This window comes from Podarcis filfolensis, assembly GCF_964270895.1.
Source record: "Podarcis filfolensis genome assembly, chromosome: Z".
Lineage (NCBI taxonomy): Eukaryota > Metazoa > Chordata > Lepidosauria > Squamata > Lacertidae > Podarcis > Podarcis filfolensis.
In genome coordinates this window covers 41,138,526-41,161,867 of record NC_139617.1, presented here as the reverse complement: position 1 = coordinate 41,161,867, position 23,342 = coordinate 41,138,526, and the positions used below count along the sequence as shown (strand labels likewise).

The window sequence follows — 23,342 nt, the reverse complement described above, 5'->3', positions numbered from 1 at the left end:
TGACAAAGCCAAAGGACCTAAACAAAACAAAAACAATATTCCTTCTTGCAATTATCAGCACCTGGTGTTTAAAGGCATGTGCCTCTGAACCTGGAGGTAGCTGGCTAGTAGCTACAGATGGCCTTATCATCCACTAATTTGTCTAATTTGGCAGTCGCCACATCTTGCAAATAAGACCAGAGTGCAACAATCCTCCCTCCATTTGCGATACACAGCTGTTGTTACTCAAGAGGCATTCTGTGAAGGGAGAACATAGCCATTATGTCCACGGCCACTGGTAGCCTTCTCCTCCGTGAATTGTCTAATATTCTCTTAAAGCCATTCATGTTGGTGGCCATCTTCCCGCCTTGTGGAAGTCAGTTCCATAGTTTAACTAGGCACTGAGCGAAGAACTCATTTCCTTTTGTCTTTTTGGAAACTTCTAATATTCAGCTTTAGTGGATGAGCTCAGATTCCCGTATTATAAATGGAGGTGAAAAGCATCTCTTTGTCCACTTTCTCCACAGCGTACATTATTTTATAAACATCCCTTTCTCACATTTTTTCCTAAGTTAAAGCATGCAAAACACTGTGCTCTCGTGGGGGAATTTCTCCAGCAACCTCTCTGCACCTTTTCCAGATCTGCAATATTCTTTTTGAGTGATCAGGAAGGCACACAGTATTCAAAGCGTGGTCACGGCATTGATTGCTATAAAGGCACTATGTTATTAGCAGTTTTATTTTCCTTTCCTTTCACAATGATCCTTAGCACACAATTTGCCTTTTCATAGCCATTGGGGTCAATGTCTTCATTTAACTATCCACAACCCAGAGGTAGAAAAAAGTTTTCCTGGTTAGTCACTGACATTCAGAACCCATTAGTGCTCCTTTTTGCCCATCCACCCAATTTGAAGAAATCCCTTTGGAGATTCCACACAATTCCTTTTTGTTTTTAACCACCTGCAAACGGTGTTCGAAATTAGCCAGGCAGCAGGCGCATTTTGCACCTGACTATCGACCACTTGTGACCAAGTGAAGGAGCATGGGCGCCAGGATGGCGTCTGACACCTCCACCATCTGGCTAGCTGGTGCACAAAAGCATTTTTTTGCTGCCATGCTATGGCACGGGTCAGATCTTAGCTGGAGCTGGCAATACACACAAATTATTTTCAGCTTTATGGGGCCATATGGCAAATAGTTTTTATAGCTCAGTTTCTAACACTGCCCACAAACCCGGTTACCTTACTGCTTGCCCCAACTGAGTCATAAATGAACAAGCAAAGAAGGCATTACAGAGCCTTGGGGAACCCCATTTCTTCTATCTCTTGACTGGGAGAACTGTCCATTATACTTTCTGCTTCCTGTTCTTCAGCCAATTTTAAATCCATAAGAGGGCTGGTCCTCTTCTCCCATGACAGCTGTCTTTACTCATGAGCCTCTGGTGAGAGGCTTTGCAAATAGTTCTTCAAAAGTCCAAATACATTATGTCCACCTGATCACACCTCATCCATATGCCTACTAGCACTCACAAAATAGCGAGTTGGAACTTACCTTCGCAGAAGCCATGCTGATTCTTCTTCAGCAAGACTTGTTCTTCTATACACTTGATTTTAAAAAATTGTGTTTTCTACCATTTCAAGCTAACAAGCATATAAATTTCTCTGATTTCTTTCTAAAAATTACATTGGCTACTTTCCAGTCCTCTGTTGCAGAGGCTGATCTTAGGGGTAAGATGTGTGTTTCTGTTCAGAGTTAAGCAATTTCACATTTGACTGAAGCCAAATGATGCTCTTCTTCAGCTGTTGCGCAACCTTCATTGCAAGGTCCCCCTGAGTTCAGTTATATAAATTCAACAATAATAATAATAATAATCATCATCATCATCATCATCATCTAGTTAGCTTTCCACAAAAGCAGAACCAGCCCTTCATGAGACTGCTGTGTATTCTGTTGATTTGTTCAATATCAGCCTACAGGCTTTTTATCCATTTATTCTGTTGTCTTCAGAAGAAGATTAGATTTAGCAAGCAGGCAAAGGCTGCTCTCACACACCCCACAAGTGCAGATATTCATTTAAATAAGCAAAGGCTTTAACCAAAAGGTATACTAATAATCAAAATAACTTAGTTCCTACAGTTGGCAACACAGAACAGACAAATATGGAAGCAAAGAAGCATACAGAGTTGGAACACAGCTGTAGCATGTTCAATGAAGTTCCACACACCATACTGACCCAGATAATACCAAAGTGCAGGTATTTGTTTATAAAGCCCTATAAGCTAAGAACCAGAAAGACTGTGTCACCCTTTACAGACCCCGCCAATCCCTGTGCTCTGCAGGAGAGGACTTCCTGCAGGTACCATCTTATAAGGAGGTCAATTCCAGGTGATATAGGAATTAGACCTTTAGTGTGGCCAGCACCTGCTCTTATACTACATAGGAGAACACTTCAATCTCCCAGGACATTCTATACAAGATCTCAAAGTAGCTGTATTACTACAAAGGAATTTCAGAAATAGACTGGAAAGAGAAGCTGCTGAATTGCAACTCATTACCAAACTTAAAACCATGGAGAGACCTGGTCTGAACAAAGACATTGGATTCTTATCTCATTATACATAACAAAGCCATTTTTCACCTTCTCACCCCTTGCTTTTTCCTGTAAGACCTATTGCAGTCGTTAAGAGCCGTCAACAGGCTCATCTCAGCTATCTGCCAACCACCCATTCCCACCACCCTTCTGAGTAATACCCCTCCCCACCTTCTCACTATATAGAAGGATCTGGCAACTTCTGTTTCAGTGTATCTGACGAAGTGTGCATGCACACGAAAGCTCATACCAAGAACTAACTTAGTTGGTCTTTAAGGTGCTACTGGAAAGAAAAAAATTTTTTTGTTTTGACTATGGCAGACCAACACGGCTACCTATCTGTAACTACATAATAGGTGTTATCTCTGTTATCTTTTCAGCATCTGTTGGAAAAACCTTCCTCTTCCAACCAGCCTAATGTGCAGAATTCTTTTATCCCCATCTGGTTCTGCTCTGGAACTAGTTTTTTTTAATGTGGAACTGGTTTAAATTGTTTTTACACTCTTCTTGTTTTGTGGCTGAACTATTTGATTTGAAGAAACTAGAATGCTGAACTCCTTCAAAGGCCTGCAGAATAGTTCTGAGCCTACGTGCTATTCGCCCAAAGAAGCTGCTTTAAAGTCAGAGCAGGCAGGTATCAGGCTTGTGGGGTCTACTTTGGGTTTTTTAACTGGAAACTCAAGATCCACCAAGTGTAAAAAAGCTGCAAAAGGCATACTTAGAACTAAATCCTTTTGAAGCCAGGACTTTGTTTTTGAATTGAGCCAGCACTTCTCCCCCACACAAATCCACTCCTGGTTATCCCCCACTCTTCACTTCGGTAATATAATGTGGGGTCAGTGTCATTTTAGTTTATTCATTTTATTTAAAAGCATTTCTAAAACATTTAGTGTTTTCCAAAAACAACCAGTATCTAAACAGGTGTGCACTGCAAGCAATGTAAAAGCAACAACCATTAAAACAAAAATGCAACCTAAAACCAATGCAACAGTATGAAAAGATATAAAAGCAAATGAAACAGAGTTCAGGGGATTCATACACACAAACTGGGTCCTGTTTTAAGAGCCAGGGAAAGCCTGGGCAAACAGGCAAGATCTTTGCAAGACATCTGAAGCAACTGGTGGTCACTGCTTCACGTGTGACAGAGAGGAGGACATTCCACAGTTCAGGGACAAATGCAGACTGTATCCTTTTGGGAGTCAACAACCTATTACAGTGGCACCTCGGGTTAAGTACTTAATTCGTTCCAGAGGTCCGTTCTTAACCTGAAACTGTTCTTAACCTGAAGCACCACTTTAGCTAATGGGGTCTCCTGCTGCTGCCAAGCCACCGGAGCCCGATTTCTGTTCTTATCCTGAAGCAAAGTTCTTAACCTGAAGCACTATTTCTGGGTTAGCAGAGTCTCTAACCTGAAGAGTAAGTAACCTGAAGTGTCTGTAACCCGAGGTACCACTGTATATTCTGCAGGGTGAGGTTGCACAAGTAGAATACCTCCAGATCATTTTGTTATTGTCTTCACTGTATCAGGATTCTGGCATCTTTGCCAATCCACTTCAAATCACCGGAGATCTATCAGTATGCCAAGAACCAATACTCTACCAAGGATGGCCAACATGCTTCTTTTTTTGCTTCTGATGACTGTCACCAAATAGCACCAATAAGGTCACTCTTATGACCTTGGGTGGGGCTTATTGCAGCCTTAAGCTATGTATGAAACACAGAAGTGACTCATACTTTTGATCAAGTTGAGCATGACATAACCTTATTGCAAAGTGCCCATAGAATCAAGCTACTCAAAGGAACCCCAACACTCTTATCAGCAAAAAACCTTTAAAAAGTTGCATGCATTTCTGCAATGCATTTCTCGTGGTGGACGCAAACTAAAATATGGTATACACTTGTGCAGCCTTGCAGAGAGGTTGACTTTGCAAAAATGCAACCATGCAGCAGGTCTTTCTGTCAAAGGAAAGTAGTGTGAGATTTTCTCAACTTGAGATAAAAATAAGGAAGCCTCAACTTGAGTGCAAAAAGCTGACAACTTTACTAGCTCACATAATTACAGTGGGAAAAGATTCTGACATCCCCTTGGACGCTGGTATAAAACCAAGGAGGAGAAAAAATTACAGGTCAATAAACCTTGTGCTCAACCTTTTTTCTATTTTTATCCCTTTGAAAGGCTGATTTAACAGGAAAAACTAAAAGGAGGCAAAGTTTTGGTACTTTTCGTCAGTGCTCAAGAAAACAAAGAACTGTGAAGTTCGTCAAATCATGGAAGTTATCTAATTATACCCATCCCATTCCAAACTAGTTTGCATTCTATATTTGGTAATGTGAAACTGATCACAAAGTGTGTGTTATTGAAACTATTCTTTATGAAGTACCATGCACAGATGGTGCTATAGAAATAATAAATAACAACACAAATCTTATTCATGTGCAGAATTCGCATGCACTAATCTGTAAAGAAAAAGAGCTTTGGCTAAATCCCCCAAAGCATAGTGATTCAACCCATCCAGGAGTCTGCACTTACCGTATTTTTCGCTCTATAAGACACACTTTCCCCCTCCTAAAAAGTAAGGGGGAAAGTGTGTGCGTCTTATGGAGCAAGTGCAGGCGGGAGGCTCTGCCCAGCGCTCCCTTTAAAGAGCCGTGGAGCGTGTGTGCGGCTCTTCGGGGCTTTTCCCGTGCACTCTTTCAAGGGAGCGCAGCTCTTGGGGGAGCCTTAGCCGCGCACAGCCTCTCCCAGGCAGGGGATGAAGGCTCCCCTTGCCCGGGAGAGGCTGCGCAGCTAAGCCAGAAGCCAGGACAGCGAACGGGATTGCTGTGCTGCGATCCCGCTGGCTGTTCTAGCTTCTGGCTTAGCTGCGCGAAGCCTCCGCAGGGCATGGGGAGCCTTCATCCCACTGCCCTGCGGAGGCTTCACAGGGCTATCCAAAAACCAGAACAGCGAGAGGGAGCGCTATGCAGCATTCCCTCTAGCTGTTCTAGCTTCCGGCTTAGCTGCGCGAAGCCTCTGCAGGGCACCGGGGAGCCTTCACCCCACTGCCCTGCGGAGGCTTCGTGCGGCTATCCCTGGCTTTTGCGGCAGGTGGGGGAAGGGACAGAGCGCATGGCTGAAAGCCTGCAAGCCCCCCCCCACACACACGCCCCACCCGGCTCATGAAAGGGAGCGCTGAGCAGAGCCTGGGACACATACAGGCTCTGCTCAGCGCTCCCTTTAAAGAATACTTTTTTTCTTGCATTCCCCCCTCTAAAAACTAGGTGCGTCCTATCGTCCGGTGCATCTAATAGAGCGAAAAATACGGCACATTTGTAGCATATCTGCAGCCTATTAATGCCATTTCCTTTCTACTGATCTGACAAATATGCAGGAAAGAGTCAGTCTCCCGATGAGGTCTACAAACAAATAAAAACCAAAAACGAACAAAAACAATAGTCTTCCTCCTCCAGCTTTAAAGGCCATAGAATGCTTAATCAGCCAAAGGTCTAGTTATAGAGGAACGTTTTTGCCTGGTGCCTAAAGATATGTAACAAAGGCACCAGGCAAGCCACCTTGGGGAGAGAATTCCACCACAGAAAAGGCTTGTTATCATTTTGCCACCTTCCAGACCTCTCATGGAGGGGGCACATGAAGAAGGGCCTCAGATGGTGATCACAGGATCCGGGTTGGTTCCTATGGGGAGAAGCGGTCCTAGATGTATTGTGGTCCTGGGCCATTTAAGGCTTTATAACACTTTGAACTGGGACCAGACACTAACTGGCAGCCAGTGCAGTTGGGCTGAGATCAGTGTAATATGCTCAAACTGGTGAGCAACCTAGCCAATGAATTCTGCACCAGCTGATGTTTCCAAACTGTATTCAAAGACAGACCCATTCCTCTGACTGATATGGCTTGAGATTCCAACATAACACATTGTAGAGATTACCAAAGAACAGGCAACAGTAGTTAAGATTATCCCTTGTCTAGATATGGACGCAGCTGCGTCACCAGCCAAAGATGATGGAAAGCACTCTGCGCCACTGAAGCCACCTGAGCCTCAAGTGGCAGCAAAGGATCCAGGAGTACCCCTCAACTATTCACTTGCTCCTTCAGAGGGAGTGTAATCACATCAAGATGAGGCAATCTGACCTAGGGAACCACTCACGAATAGTGCCTCAGACTTATCTGGATTGAGCTTCTGTTTGTTGGCTCTCATCCAGATCATTACCAAGGCAAGACAACAGTCCAGCACATCCAGTGCTGCTCTGCTCTGGTACTCCAAATCATTCAGAAAAGATGAACGTAAACCCGTTGTCCAACTACTGCAAAAATCATCGTGCCACAAACTCTCCACAAATCCAGATCTCCTACTGCTGTGTATCGCAATGGCAGTTACTAATGGAAACACCAGAGCACCTCTTGAGAGAGATAAAAGCAGACTGTGACACTGTGCTAATTAGCAGAGAAGAAGCTCAAAAGATGGACTTCCAGGTCACAAGCAGCTTTCAGTTCAGTCTATTTTCAATTTTAGAATTGAGGAAAATTTACTTGAGGGCTAGTCAACCTACCTTACAGGGTTGTGGGGAGGATAAAATGGGGAGGATGAGAACTACATATAACACCTTTAATTCCTTGGAGTAAAGATGGATGTCAATGCAATAAGCAAACAAGAACCTCCATGGCCATCTTTCTTTATGTGCATTGCTAGAGATCCTGAATACCAACACAACATTCAGCATTATTGCAAAAATGTCTCCTCTCCTCTCTCTCTTTGTACATGTTCAAATTCCCCTTATTCCTTCAAATAGCCAATCACCACCATCTCTACTTTGATTTTCGCTAAGCATCCTGAGCCTTGTGACTCACTAGAATTCCATATTCCCTGAAGTCTGTTGCATTTTGCTGCTTTTATCTCCTTTTCATTTTCCCTAATAGTTTGCTCCCTCTGAAATAAGTGTTGTATGTAGCTCAGTGGTATAGCATCTGCTCTGCATGCAAATGTCTGTATTGTAACCTTCAGTTTTGCCCCTTAAAGACTCTTCTGCCTCATTCTGCTGTATGTGGTTACAATTTCAAAGTTCAGAGTATTAGGAAGCATGATAGTTCAATGGCCAAGGATGATGGGAGTTCAGCAACAAATGGAGGGCCGAAGGGGTTGTACTATTATTATAAGTTCAAGGTACTGGTTTGGGTGGTTTAGTTTGGGTATATAAGGTCCCAGAGAGCGTGGGACCAGGATTCATGAAAGATAGGTTTACCCTTTGTATTGGGCCTTTCGTGTTATCGGCACCACCCTTTGGAATTCCCCCCCCCCCATTAAATATTAAGACAGGTGCCATCTCAGTTGCCCTTTCAGCACCTACTGAAGACCTTTATCTTCTATCAAGCCTTTTAAGAATAAATATTTCCCGGGCTATATTGAAATTGTTCTTACATCTTTTAAATGTGTATCATTTATGCGTTTTGCTAGCCTAGGCTCCTTTGAGAGAATGGAATCAATCAATAATTTTTGCATTAATGTGCTATTCACTGCTGTATGGGCTTTTGTGCCAAAAATGTTTGTTTTTAATGATGATGGTATTATGTCTATACGCTTTCAATCAAGACCATGGATTTCAGCTGCGGTTTATCTCCAATCTTATTTGCACACTGTTTAGGGAGCTTTTTTGATCAAGAGGTTTATAGGTCTTCTGAATAAGAGAATAAATATCTGACAGCATTGTACTCCAGTGCGTATGTTTGGATTGGATTGGATTGGATATCCCGCCTTTCACTCCCTTTAAGGAGTCTCAAAGCGGCTAACAGTCTCCTTTCCCTTCTTCCCCCACAACAAACACTCTGTGAGGTGAGTGGGGCTGAGAGACTTCAAAGAAGTGTGACTGGCCCAAGGTCACCCAGCAGCTGCATGTGGAGGAGCGGAGACACGAACCCGGTTCCCCAGATTACGAGACTACCGCTCTTAACCACTACACCATACTGGCTTATGTGCTATGAGGAAGAGGGTTTTGTGTTATTTTGCAGAAGACTGCTGCTTGCATGAGTTGAAGGGAGTTGTAGTCTGAAACATCAGGAGGGCACTGGGTTGGCAAAGCCTGTACTACACTATTCCAAACCCAAACCTAGAGAAGGAATGGATTTATAAACACAATAGTTTTCTGTTATATAAGGCAGGCATTTTTTTAAATGGATTTTGCATGTACAGCAGTATATACTGAGTTCATTTATACTCTATTCATTTTGTCTCTTCTTCCCCACTCCCCCCGGGCTCCTCTAATTCATGCATGTATACCTGTTATAAGCTAAAGGGTGAAGAATGCAACACAGCAGGCGAAGAGGTGAATAATTTTGTCTAGGAAGTTAAAACAGAACAAGCTCCAGCACTCAGGCTGTTTTTCCAAGATGGATGCCAGAGGCTGAGGCCTGTTTCAACAAGGAACAAAATGAAAGCACAGTTACTTCTGTTTCACCTTATTGTAACCGCAGTATGTTATCCAAAGGTGATTGACCTGATTATGGTGGCAGGCACCTGGGAGACTCATGAAAGTAAAACAAAAGGCTGAAACCAAACACTTCACAGGCTGGATTTGTGAATGGACAGCATCTCACAAATGCCTGGACAGTGCTAGTGAATTTCCCTCCTTATTTTGTGCTTTCCCAGCAGTCTTGCACAGGAACCCTGCAGAAAACCATTACCCCAGATGATCCAGAGGAGCACGTGGGTTTTTAAAAGTGTTAGTTTCACCTGGGCCTGCCAGCCTAAAATAGCATCAATTTTAAGTGTGACTGAAATACAATCAACTGTGAACTGTATAAAAGGCACAGATGACTTGGTGGCAACATTGCTCAGCTCTAAACTAGGTCCTCTTTGACTTCAAAGCCAGGTACATTTAGAATTGTTTTCTAAACATAACAGATTCTAACTTCAAGTGTACTACACTTCTATCAATACAATCAGGAAATCAAAGCCAAGACAGGCCCATTAAAAGTCATTGTACACACAATTTACCTTTTATTTACCTTCATGCGAGGAAAACTATTTACCATACAAAAGAAGGTAGCCTTGCAAACCTCATCCAGAATAAACCAACTTCAAATAAAAATGTTTGGCACCATAAGAGCTTGCTGCTCCATCTCCAATACTGGGCATATTTGGAATTATTGTTTGAGTAAAACAGAAGACCATTTATACTTTTAAAATTAACACACAGAAGCCATTTTGAAGGGATAAGGTCCAGTTAAAGCAATTATGTCAAAATCCTGCATTAAAAAGCAACATGCCTAACAAAGTAGCCACAAAATCCCCTAGAGCCCTAGTTTGTTTGTCTGGCTGGTTGGTTTTGGTTACCTTGTGCTATTTACTCTTTGGAGCTCTCGAAATACATTCTTGCTGCCCCTTACACAAAAGGTTGAGAACAATGTAATTTGCAATGGACAAGGAAAAGGTTATAGCAAAGAATGAGAAAAGCTGGGCAGACAGAACAGCAGGAGCAGCAACCAACTTGCTGCTTTGAGTATGGCATTGCCTGCTTTGAGGCATGACTCCATAAACGTTTGCAAGAGCAGCTTGCCTTCAAGTAAAACAGAAGCATGCCTCATAATTCAGAGCCCGCTCTGCCATTCAGTGCAAATGGAAAAGGTTCCAGGCTACAAGGACCCCCTTCCAGCAGAGTAGATAAAAGGATCTGATAACAGAAAGGCACTGCTTTGCTGCTAGAGTTATTTCAGTACAGAGGCATTTCCTTCCGAAATACCCTCCCAAGGACAAGGGTGGGGGAGAGAGAGAAACCAGCCCTTTAAAATATAACTTGGAAGTGCTCATACCTCAAGTCTGTCTGTGCAGGCCTTTGGGATTCTTGTCAAGGCGTTTCAGAGGCCTAATCTACTCCCTCCACGCGTTCCAACCAAAGCCACAGTAGGTGCTCAGGAGCATGCTCTGTAGTGCAATCTCACAATGCCCCCAGAGGCCCAATGATTGCATTACCAGTCAGAGAGGAAAAAAAGGAGGAAGGAAATTGAAGGAACAGGAGAGACAGTATTCCTTGCAAAGAGTTGGGAGGGGTAGTTTTATACACATTATAGAGTATTTGGTTCTTATACCCCCACAGACCCTAAAATGCATCTTAAAAAGAAGCAGACAGCCAAATCGTGATGCACACTTGTAATTACACACAAAGACAAAGCTTGTCAAGAAACAAAACCCATTCAAGTTAATTACACAATATGCATTCCTCCCTGAGTGAGGAAGGCTGAAACAAATGAATTCCACCATGCTCTTTATCCCTGAACCAAATCAAGGTTATTTCTGGAGCCTCAAATGAAAACGGAAAAGCTCAGACATTTGAGGACAAAGTCAACTCCCCAACAATATGCGAATAAATATTCTTCCTGTGTAAAAAGAAGAGCATCAGTCATATAAATCAAGCCAGCTTTCTCTGTGACATAAGACGGTGGGTCTTTCTTTATGGTTCCCCCCCCAAAAAAAAAGCTAAATTCAGGTGTTTCAATCAACCTCTGTAGTTTCTATGACAACATGGATTTGTAATTCTTTAAGAGGGAGGGAGAGGGAAACAGTATTAAAAACAAAACAAAACCCAAGAGCATGCAATTCAGCTTGCTTAAAGTTTCGAGGTCACTTTCAGGTGTTTGCCACTTTTCAACAGCATATCTCTGAACGAAGCTATGATCTTATGTCACTTTACAGATAGCACCTGGTGCAAAGTAGACTAGAAAAATATTGTCTGGGGAAGCTATTTCCAACATCCAGCATGGTTTTATTTTGCAAGATGCTGTTCCCTTGGACTTACACTTTTTGCAAAAGTAAACAAACAAGTTTAGGAATCAATCCCTCTTCCTAGGGAACTATAGCTCCATAAGGGGAATAGGAGTCTCACAACTCACACCAGGGACGCGGGAGGCGCTGTGGTCTAAACCACTGAGCCTCTTGGGCTTGCCAATCAGAAGGTCAAACCCCACGATGGGGTGAGCTCCCATTGATCGGTCCCTGCTCCCGCTAACCTAGCAGTTTAAAAGCATGTCAAAGTGCAAGTAGATAAATAGGTACTGCTCTGGCGGGAAGGTAAACAGCGTTTCGTTGCGCTGCTCTAGTTTCGGTGTTCTGTTGTGCCAGAAGTGGCTTAGTCATGCTGGCCACCTGACCCGTAAAAAACGTCGGCTCCCTCAGCCAGTAAAGCAAGATGAGCGCCACAACCCCAGAGTCGTCTGCGAATGGACTTAATTGTCAGGGGTCCCTTTACCTTTATTAACAACTCACACCACTATCAACAAACTACAGTTCGCATGAAACTTTGGCGAAAGTCATGACTGTTTACAATGGCAGGCTTTAAAAATATGGCGCAGATGGGACCTAGGCTAGCTGGCTTCTATACATGGAACTGGGAACACCATCTTGTCCTTCACGTCAAGCAGCTGGGCTGGTCCCAAGAACATTATCTCTTTTATGTCTAGATTTGGCACTGTGTAGTTTTAAGGATTCCTATTTAGTCTGTCACTGCTTTGTGCAAATTCCAACTTGAGAAGGCACATCACTTTCACAACAGGCTCAACCCCTTCCACCCATCCCTTCTTCATCTGTAGAAGGATTATAAGATCAGTGGGTCCTCTTTGACCCTACTGAGGCTTAGTTCTGTTGAAATATAAATCATCGCTTACAGCAAGAGCACGTTTTCAATGTGCAGCTTCCATCTTTTCAACCAAGTTCAGCATTTTGCAAGCAACAACATCCGAAGGGCAACTGGGTTTCAGAAAAAAAAGGCATTGTTTTATGTGTAGGAGAGGATCATAGGAGTAAACAAATTAATCAGCTTAGATGAGTTTTCAATATGCAGAACATTTTTGTTTTCATGGAGGGGATTTTAGGACACAGTAGTCATCGGGGGGGGGGACTCCCCACCACCACGACAACGCATTCACCAGTGAGTCCTTTTTGCAACTCACTGCCAAGCCCCGGGTCCCAGGAGCCACATGGCGCCTAGTTTCATATCCCAGTTTCTAACACTGCTTCCAATGAAGGTAGCCAGAGTAAAGTCCAATGAGAAGATTTCCTCACTCCACTGTCAGAGGATGTAATGAATGACAGCTGCTGAGAATTGTAAGTGGGGAGAGTGCTATTGCACTTGAGTCCTGCTTTCAGGCTTCCCACAAGTATGTCCACTGCGAGAACAGGATGCTGGACTTCATAGGTCTTTAGCTTGATTCAACAGACTATTCTTATGTGCTTAAAGCACACATGCATTAGGCTAGCAGCTAGATAAAAATGGACAGTATTTGATAGTAATAACACATTATGGGGCTACTGAGGAGTTTCCTTGTGTACTGTAACAGACAGCTTTTCTATTTTGGAAGCTACCTTATACCTAGTCAGACCACTGGCTTATCTACTTGTGTATTGTTTAGTCCAGAGGTTCCCAAACCATGGTCTGTAGACCACCTGGGATCCACTGTATGTTTGCATTAAAATATTAATATCTGTTTTAATTATATTTCTATTGTTTCTTGCATTTCTTGTATTGTACAGTGGTACCTCGGGTTAAGAAATTAATTCGTTCTGGAGTGTATTACAATTTGAATTCTATGTATGGAAGGCAAATTGTAATGAAATAAAGCAATACAAATTAAAATTCATACAGCACCTAGCACAGTGTATTACAATTGCTCCAACAGGCAGAAAAATCACTATATGGTCCAGCAATACCTTTAGCAATTTTCAAGCGGACCATGGGGGGTGGATCTTGAGAAGCACAAGTCTACAGTGATCAGGAGTGCTTCTCTGGGGTTCTAGACAGGAGCCTTTCCCAGCCCTACCTGGGAGATGCCAAGGAGTGACCCTAGGTCAGTGTTTCTCAAACCTGTTTTGGGACAATAACTCCCATCATCCCTAGCTAGCAGGATCAGTGGTCAGGGATGATGGGAGTTGTAGTCCAACAGCTGGGGACCCAAGTTTGAGAAACACTGCCTAGGTCCTCCTGCATTCCAACAGACATGTTCTACCACTGAACTGTTGTCCTTGACCTAAAAATAGAAGTTCAGTCGTCTTGGAGGCAAATAAAGCGCTGTATCTAAATGGAAACTGAAGAGGTTGCCTTAGACTGAGTCAGGCCATGAGGTCCCTCATGCTCAGGACTTCCCATGCTGCCTTGCAGTGGTGCTCCAGAGCTGCAGACAGAAGTTTTTCCCAGGAGTACCCGAAAGTGGTAGGCACTGAGCCCGAGGCCTTTAGCATGAGCTCCAGCAGTGAACTAAGCCCACTCTCCATGACGTAGGAATCACGGCAGGAATCATAATCCCTTAATAAAGTTGTTAAGTGTGAATTTGGGGTCACTTTCCTGCAGGCTGCTAGCCAAAGACTGGATTTATTCAGAATAATTATGTGTTGCATGTGCATTTATTAGCATCCTTGTTTAGCTCCCTTCAGCAGGCAAACAAAAAGCATGCCTCCCTCACATAAATGTCTTTCTGTTGCAGACATCTCCCTGTTTTTACATATTTCAGATGAAAATCATTATTATTAAAATTTTGTAGCACCCTTCATCTATAGATTTCAGGGCAGTTTTCAACGTAAAGTCATCAAGGAACATGTAAAAATCATCAAGGAGCATACAGATAATGTGTCCCTGGAACAAAAGAGAAGCAAAGCTTTCAAAAGTTTCAGCTCTTTCCCTTGCAACATTTCCCCCCTAAATATTCATCCATGGCACTGAACAAGGTTAGAGAACCAGAGGTACTTTAAGAGGAAGGTTCTGTGTTGGAACACTCTGAGCTAGGGAATGCTAGCAAGATAGACTGACTTTTTCTCCTGGAACATAAAGCAAAAGGGTGGGGAGTGTAAGAGGGAGATAAAATTGCCAGGGAGATGACTACAGCTCCTGTTTTCGAGACATTTTTTTTAAAGCCCTCTTGGCATAAAGAGGACTCATCACCACTCATAATTACAGTCCTCAGAGCTATAACGTAAGAATTTAAGATTGTCATCAACTGGATAATGAGCAGCTAAAGGAGTTAAGGGACTGCAGAAAAGGCCACAAGCCTCCAATGGTCCTTATTAGACAAGTAATGACTGAAGACAAGGCATCGCCTAGCCTATTTGCCACTTTCCCTTTCTCCTTAGGTGTTTTAAGCACCCTATTATCCTGTCTTGCTCAGGGTGATAATCTTGGCAAGACTGGCTATTCAGGAGATTCACCTTGAGTGAATCAGGGAACATTACCATTTTTCACATGTGCCTTACTCAGCGCAATCTAACAGAAATTGATGGACACAATCATCATCTTGTTACATTATATTATTATTATTATTATTATTATTATTATTATTATTATTATCCCACCCTTCACTTTAATGTCCTAGTCATTGTCCTCATCAAACCTTTACTGGCATGACTTGCAAACATTCGGAATAAATAAGCCGGTGTGAATTTCCTAGTGTGGGTTACAAAACTAAAAGCAGTTTAAAACAACTTACCATCACAAGGATAAGGTGGGTCCTAAAAACATAGGTAAAGGTAAAGGGACCCCTGACCATTAGGTCCAGTCGTGACTGACTCTGGGGTTGCGGTGCTCATCTCGCTTTATTGGCTGAGGGAGCCGGTGTACAGCTTCCAGGTCATGTGGCCAGCATGACAAAGCCGCTTCTGGCAAACCAGAGCAGCACATGGAAACGCCGTTTACCTTCCCGCCAGAGCGGTACCTATATATCTACTTGCACTTTGACGTGCTTTCGAACTGCTAGGTTGGCAGAAGAAGGGACCGAGCAACGGTAGCTCACCCCATCGCGGGGATTCGAAACGCCGACCTTCTGACTGGCAAGTCCTAGGCTCTGTGGTTTAACCCACAGCAGCACCCACGTTCCTAAAAACATACTCAAGTGCAAAAACACATGTTAAGTGGGTGCCCCTTCAGAATTCACTGGAAGCTGTATAATGAAGGTGCCAGATGAACCTCTGTGGGGAGCTCCACAATTTAGGGGCTACCACAGAGAAGGCCCTATCCTGGGGAACACACACCCCGCCGCCATCTCTGAGGGTGGTGGAACTACCAAGAGGGCCCCCTCTGCCAATCTTAGTACTATAGTGTAGGAGACGGTCTTTCAGATATTTGGGGCCTAAATCGTTTAAGGCTTTAAACATTAACATGAGCACCTTGAATTCGGTCCATAAACAAACTCCAAGTGACTTAGGAAAACAATTAAAAACAAGAGTATGAATATTTGCACTCTACCTGCATTTCATTTTCATCTCATGTTCTGAAGTCTGCCCAGTTAGCTTTTAGACCTTGCTTCAACCAGTTGTTACCATAGGGTAATTTCACCATAGGGTGAAATTATCATACCTAAGTAAGCCATGCCCAGTAATTTAAGTGGGTTTAACCTGCAGGTGGCTAACTGTGGGTTGCAGCCAATGCTAGTCTTACTCAGAGTAGACCCACTGAAAGTAATGCACATGACTGACTTAGATCCATTAATTTCTGAACTTTTTTAATTTAATCATTTGACAATGATTAACCACCACCACAAAACTCGGCACAGATAAAATTACTTCAGATCATAATATTCTGCAAAAAATATGGCTTAATATAAAATTTCAAAATTCAAAACAAACAGAACCCTACTTGAATTTGCTTTTGCAGGAAGTAATTGTTCTATTGACAATATTGTATATGGAGCAACCAGTTTTCCCAGAATTAATTTCTATAGTCAGCTGCAATTCTCAGCTATTTTTGCCATTATGACAAATCTCAAACTTTATTAAGCCATTATTTCCAATAAGAGTAATGTAACTTTCCAGTTCTGAGCCACCAACATTCCAGTTTTGAGCCACTGACAAGGGTATATATTCCTTGTATTCTTCCCTTAAGGTAAGTGACATATAGTTCAGCAATATGGGTGCTACAGGTGCTATGGACTGGAATTCCAAGACTTGGTAAATTGACCTTCCGGTTCGCTGCAGAGGCAATGGTGGTGCACTCTGTGTCATCTGTCTAAACACGATTCAGGCTGATAGAGCCTTGGGGGCGCACACCAGGGCTAGGTGCCCCCCAAAAAAACTCCCCACAAAAGAGTGGGGACTCTAGGGGTCCAGCAGAGTGTACAAACCCGCTGGCCCTGATCCCCCAGCTGCCGTTTTTGCGCGGGGGAAAGGAAGAGGCTTGAGTCCACTCACGGCTCCAGCGAACTCTACAGCCGGAGCCACACACCGCCACCATAAGCAGTGGATCTCCCAATTAAGAGGTAAAAACCAAATAAGAATAAGAGAAGAAACCAGGTTTAAATTGATTGATTTGGTGAAATGGAAGCCAAAAAGGAAGTCAGCTTCCGATTTCTGCGGACAGGCTCTGCAAGGGGACTTTTTATGAATGGAAGCAGAACATAGTATTTGCAGCTTTGGAGACTTTGTAACAGTTTGACTTTGGACTTTTGAGAGACTATTTCTCTTGGGTACATATTGGCTACAACTGTGTCAAGTTGTCCTTTGGATAAAGGTAGGATACACATTGCCAGCTGGACAGAATTTGACAGATTGATACTTTGGCAGAGTAGAAAGTAAAAACACTTATATACAGTGGTACCTCGGGTTACATACACTTCAGGTTACATATGCTTCAGGTTACAGACTCCGCTAACCCAGAAATAGTACCTCGAGTTAAGAACTTTGCTTCAGGATGAGAACAGAAATTGTGCTCCGGCGGCACGGCAGCAGCTGGAGGCCCCATTAGCTAAAGTGGTGTCTCAGGTTAAGAACAGTTTCAGGTTAAGAACGGACCTCCGGAACGAATTAAGTACTTAACCCAAGGTACTACTGTACAACAAAATTCATTCAAAAGGAAATTGAAAGAAAAAAAGAAAAAAGAGATCTTAGATGAAATTATGGAAAAGGAGAAACAATTGTCAAAAAAAGCTAATAAAGAGTCAGTCAAGCAGGCAATTAGAATATTATAAACCCAATACTCTATGATAGTTAATGAAAAAATTAGCTGGAAGATAAAAAGAATGAAACAGAAATCTGTTGAAAATGCCAATAAATAAGGAAAACTGCTAGCGTGGCAACTGAAAAAAAGTGAACAAAAAACTCCATAAATAAAATTAATATAAATGGAAAGATTACAGATAAGATGAAGGAAATAAGATCAGCATTTGTAAAGTATTTCTCAGAATTGTATAACAAAGGAAGGGGGGGGGGATTGTAAAATAGAAGAATATATAAAAAATAGTAATCTGCCAAAAATAAAAGAGGAAAAAATGGTGATTTTAAATACTCAAATAACAGCTCAAGAAGTACTAGAGGCAATTAATTGGACAAAAAGTGGCAAGTCTCCAGGACCAGATGGACTAACGGCAAAATATTATAAAAAATTAAGTGAACAATTGGTAAACCCATTGAAAGATGTGGTGAATGAGATTTTAAAAACAGGTGAAATCCCAGAAACATGGAAAGAAGCTTATATTACAGTAATTCCAAAAACAAGATTCAGATTTGTTGCAAATAAAAAATTATAGGCCTATTTCTCTATTAAATAATGATTATAAATTATTTGCAAACATTTTAGCTACCAAAATGAAAAAAATATTAAGCGAGTATATACATCAAGATCAGGCAGGATTCCTTCCAGGTAGACAAATGAAAGAGAATATTCTGAATGTAATAGAATATCTGGAGGTAAAAAATGGGGGGGGGGCAGCAATGATGTTTATAGATGCTGAAAAAGCCTTCGACAATGTTTCTTGGGTTTTTATGAAAAAATTGGTTGAAGAAATTAATTGTGGATTTAAATTTTTTTAAGGAATACAAGCAAACAAAGTGCTAAGCTAATTGTAAATCAGGTGATAATGAATGAATGTAAGATACAAAAAGCAACTAGACAAGGATGTCAGTTATCACTGCTGTTGTTTATTCTGGTCCTGGAAGTACTTGCAAGAAATATAAGAGCAGATAACAAGATCACAGGGATAAAAACTGGAAAAAATAAATTTAAATTGAAAGCTTAGGCTGATGATTTAGTAATTACGGTGGAGGATCCAAAAAACTCTCTCCCTAGAGTTATAAAAAAGATTCAAGAATTTGGGGAAGTGGCAGGATTTAATTTAAACAAAACTAAGTTATTAGTTAAAAATTTGAAGGAAGAAGAGAAAAAAAGAGTTGATGCAAAGTATTGAGATAGAATGTTATATTATTTATAAAGTCGCAGAGCTGTGTCCTATATTTCTTCATTGACAATTGTAACAACTAAACTTTTTTATTTTTTTAGAAACTAACCTGAATTTTTCTTTCGTTTCTTTTATCAATACCTACCTGTCATTATTAAAACTCAAGGGGGAAAACTGAAAAATGCTATTACTATTACTTAAGTGTATTGGTCGCTTTCACTGCCAAAGTTACTCAAAGTGACTTACAAAATATATTAAACAAACATGTACATTAAAATCCTAGTTTTAGAGTTAAACTCTAAAATGCGGATGGCGCTGTGGGTTAAACCACAGAGCCTAGGACTTGCCGATCAGAAGGTCAAAGTGCAAGTAGATAAATAGGTACCGCTCTGGCGGGAAGGTAAACGGCGTTTCCTTGTGCTGCTCTGGTTCGCCAGAAGCAGCTTAGTCATGCTGGCCACATAACCCGGAAGCTGTACGCCGCCTTGGCCAATAAAGTGAGATGAGTACTGCAACCCCAGAGTCGGCCACAACTGGACCTAATGGTCAGGGGTCTCTTTACCTTTAGCTTTTTAGGGCAGGGTTAAAACATTCCACCCAACTAAGGGCATCACAGATAGTTAAGAATCAAAGGCCTGGTGAAAAAGAAGTTTTTGCCTGGCACCTATATTTAAGGATGATGGCACGAGTCAAACATCCCAGGGAGAGGTAACCCACAAGCAGGGAGCCACCAATAAAAGGCCACCCTGTAGGTCATTTTACAGTCCAAATCTCTCTGCTTGAAGCAGGAAACTCAGAGGAAAGGCATCCTCAACTGATTTTCCAGTTCTCCAGTCAACCTGGAGACGACCTCACAGAGCTCACCCCTCTAGACAACTGGTTCCATAGTCAAGCTTCTGCTCCCAAGTTCTACCCTCCTGTAACATTAACACATTAGCTCTAGTTCTTATTTCTGGAGAATAAAGGTGCAAGCAGATGAGGGGATTATTGCATTATTTTTCCTGGTTACAATACCCCAGTTACAGATATCCATTTTATGCTGCGTTAGCTACTGGGTTATGGCTCTTTCTTTTTCTTTCTTTCTGGGTTATGGCTTTTTGATCAACATACCACCATCACCTTTCACGTTTCATTCCCACCAGAAGGCACGATGTGACACAACAAGCAGGCCTTGCTGGACATGTCACCACTGTGCGCATGTACACTTTCGTACCCCTATGATTCACCCAGAAAAAGAGCAGGAAAGAACTGCATGTTCAAATAGTGCTCCAAATTTTGTCATGTCAAGACCTTTGAAAAGCATGGGTAAATTGCAGGAGTCTAAAACTCATGCAATTTCCCAGGCTAATGGGGTTACAAATGGATTTTTCCTGGAATCAATTAACAGGAAAATGATTGCTAAGCTAGATTCCGCTAGCTTTCCATAAGTGGATTTTATGTCATGTGTAAGATCACATAAAATACACAAAAATTACCAGGTAAGGAAATGTCACGGAACTGGAATGACGCACTTTCTGAGTGTATCCAATTATTTCAACCTTTCCTAATAGGACTTGCTTTCCATACCATCCTTGTTTTCCCTCTTCTGAACCCATTCCAATTTCTGTAAGGCCACCAAACATTTAAAGCATGTGACTTCCCCCAAGGAATCATGAGAAATGTAGTTTGCTAAGCATGCTGGAAATCATAGTTCTGTGAGAGGGCAACTCAGTTCCCCGGAATTTTGGGGGGAAGTCACATGCTTTAAATACAGTGGTACCTCGGGTTAAGAACTTAATTCGTTCTGGAGGTCCGTTCTTAACCTGAAACTAAGGTACCACTTTAGCTAATGGGGCCTCCCGCTGCCACTGCATGATTTCTGTTCTCATCCTGAAGCAAAGTTCTTAACCCAAGGTACTATTTCTGGGTTAGTGGAGTCCAGAACCTGAGGCGTCTGGAACCCGAGGTACCACTGTGTATGGTGTGCAAGCTGCCTACTTCCTTCTCAAACTGCAGCACCCAGAACTGGACCCAGTATTTAATGAGAGGTTAAGCTACTGTAGGATAAAGTGGAGCTGTTATTGCTATGGATTTCATCATCATTTTTCAGAATTTCATCATCATCACCATTGCTATTACTCATTTCAATTGCTTGATGTCTTGAGGTGACAAATGATCAAAAATGTACTGCAATTTGAAAAATACAATGGGGGGGGAAGCCCCATGCTAATAATAATAATAATAATAATCTATTACTTGTTGTGACCTAAGAAATTATGGTTCTTATTAATGCAGCTAAAAATTACATTAGCCTTTTTTGCATCACATTGTACAACCCCAAGATTCTTTTCACATATAATACTGTCAAACCAAGTCCCCCCTCATCCCATGCATTTAATTTCATTGCCATTACAGTTTTGTTCACAACTTTGTTTTTGGAAAGGTGTGACTGGGCCCAAGGCAAAGTGAAGCAGAAAGGAGAAAAACTAGGAGGAGGAACAGTAGAAGAACAACCCAGGTCCTGTATTCCCATATTTAACTTCACAAATGATCTGATACCTGGTCATGAGAAACATCTGTAGGAGAATATTTTTAAGACATTCACTCTATAGCTTTTTTTAAAAAAAGAAATTATGCAACCTGTGTTCAGTCAGACAAACAACAACAACGTGGGAATTAAATAATATTCTATTTCATTGCAAATTAACATGGCTTGAGTGGTCAGATTTCGAACACTGTTTACGAAATATATGAAATAGAAATAGGAAACTATTTCAATTTAAATCAGCCTTTCTTCCTCACTGTTTTAAATCATATACTTTTCTCCCTATATCTACCCCCCATCCCAAAAGCTCTTTTCCCTCAACATCCAGCTATATCAACTTAAAGATAAAGGTAAAGGGACCCCTGACTATTAAGTCCAGTCCCGAACAACTGTGGGGTTGCGGTGCTCATCTTGCTTTACAGGCCGAGGGGAGCTGGCGTTTGTCCGCTTCCACAGACAATTTTTCCAGGTCATGTGGCCAGCATGACTAAGCCGCTTCTGGTGAACCAGAGCAGCGAATGGAAATGCCATTTACCTTCCCGCCTATTTATCTACTTGCACTTTGACGTGCTTTCGAGCTGCTAGGTTGGCAGGAGCAGGGACCAAGAAACGGGAGCTCATCCCGTTGTGGGGATTCGAACCGCCGACCTTCCAATCGGCCAGTCCAAGCGGCACAGTGGTTTAACCCACAGCACCACCCGCGTCCCTTATCAACTTAGATAATCCTAAACTAGCCAGACCAACATAGCAGCTTCCTATGTTTTTTGTTGTTGTTTTTTTTGCTTTGCAGCTTCTCCAGCAAATAATTACCTTGTGTGCTATTGTAAATTTGTGCATCAAACCAGTCTCATGATTCAGTCCTAGAGGCAAAAGCACTTACTCCCCCAAATTTGATAAAGTTCCCTTCCATAATCAAACTTCAAACCTTTTTTCCCCTTTCCTATTTCTGATTTGACCTCATAGAGGGGAAAGACCCACTGCCCCCATTTCAGTTGCTTGATTCCCCACCCCACCATCAGAGTTGCAGGATTGTCGAGTGTGTCACATGCCTTATGTGATCTCTGGCTCTGCCTACCCACTAGCCCCATAACTGCCCTCTGCACCATGCTTAGCCCCACAGGCCCCAGTGGGTACCAGATACCACTAGTTTATGCTAAAACTATAACCCTCAATGCCCGTTCCCTACAAATCCCTCAGCATTTTCAGTTGACAATCAGCTCACTCCAATTTCATCATCTCCCGGAAGGATTCATTAGCGGTAGATTGCCTCATAGTTTTCTCCATCCCTATCAAGAACAAGAATGAACCAAACTATGTATTTTATTTTTTAAAGTTCACTTTAAACTTGAAAGACAATTTGCTTTTCTTAGAAGCAGGGGTGGGGGGCCTTTTTCAGCCAGAGGGCTGGTTTTCTTTCTAGGAAACCTTCCAAGGGCAAAATGCCAGTGGCAGTCAGTGCCAGAGGCTAAACTGGGTGAAGCAAGAAAGCTAAATGTTACATGTGTATGGTAGGCTAGTTTCTACCATACACTCTTGTCCTGGCAAGAAAGAGGCATTATCCATGTTTAAGGACACAATTCAACCAGGCCAGGAAAATAAACCTTGGCGTGTGAAGTATGCACACAGGAGAACTGACGTACTCCCATAGGCTGTTCCCAACTGAAGTAGTAAGTTTGAATTTATTTAAGCATAAGTAAAAACTGAATTCCTTTCCAAACAGCCATGTCTATCTCTTTACATATTTGTCAGCAACGCCTGAAGGGAATATATTTATTTTTAAAAACACAAAATTGTAAGGAAGTAGTAACAAGTGCTACAAAGGGACGCGGGTGGCGCTGTGGGTTAAACCACAGAGCCTAGGACTTGCAGATCAGAAGGTCGGTGGTTCGAATCCTTGTGACGGGGTGAGCTTCCGTTACTCAGTCCCTGCTCCTGACAACCTAGCAGTTCGAAAGCACATCAAAGTGCAAGTAGATAAATAGGTTCCGCTCCGGCGGGAAGGTAAACGGCGTTTCCGTGCGCTGCTCTGGTTCGCCAGAAGCGGCTTAGTCACGCTGGCCACATGACCCGGAAGCTGCACACCGGCTCCCTCGGCCAATAAAGTGAGATGAGTG

At 42.3% G+C, this 23,342-nt stretch overlaps 1 protein-coding gene across 16 annotated transcripts in view; it reads right to left on the bottom strand.

Moving 5' to 3' along the window:
* The window catches only part of EHMT1 (euchromatic histone lysine methyltransferase 1), a 138,101-nt gene that overhangs the window by 101,848 nt on the left and 12,911 nt on the right, over positions 1-23,342 (bottom strand). For 2 of the 16 annotated variants that reach the window (XM_083597172.1, XM_083597165.1), the window contains exon 1: positions 10,371-10,503. The exons of 12 other annotated variants lie outside the window; for them this stretch is intronic. The gene's annotated coding sequence lies outside the window, so the exon portion shown is untranslated. Of the gene's footprint in view, positions 1-10,370; positions 10,504-23,342 lie in introns of those variants that run through there. 2 more of the 16 variants (XM_083597154.1, XM_083597161.1) reach the window with 1 other exon arrangement.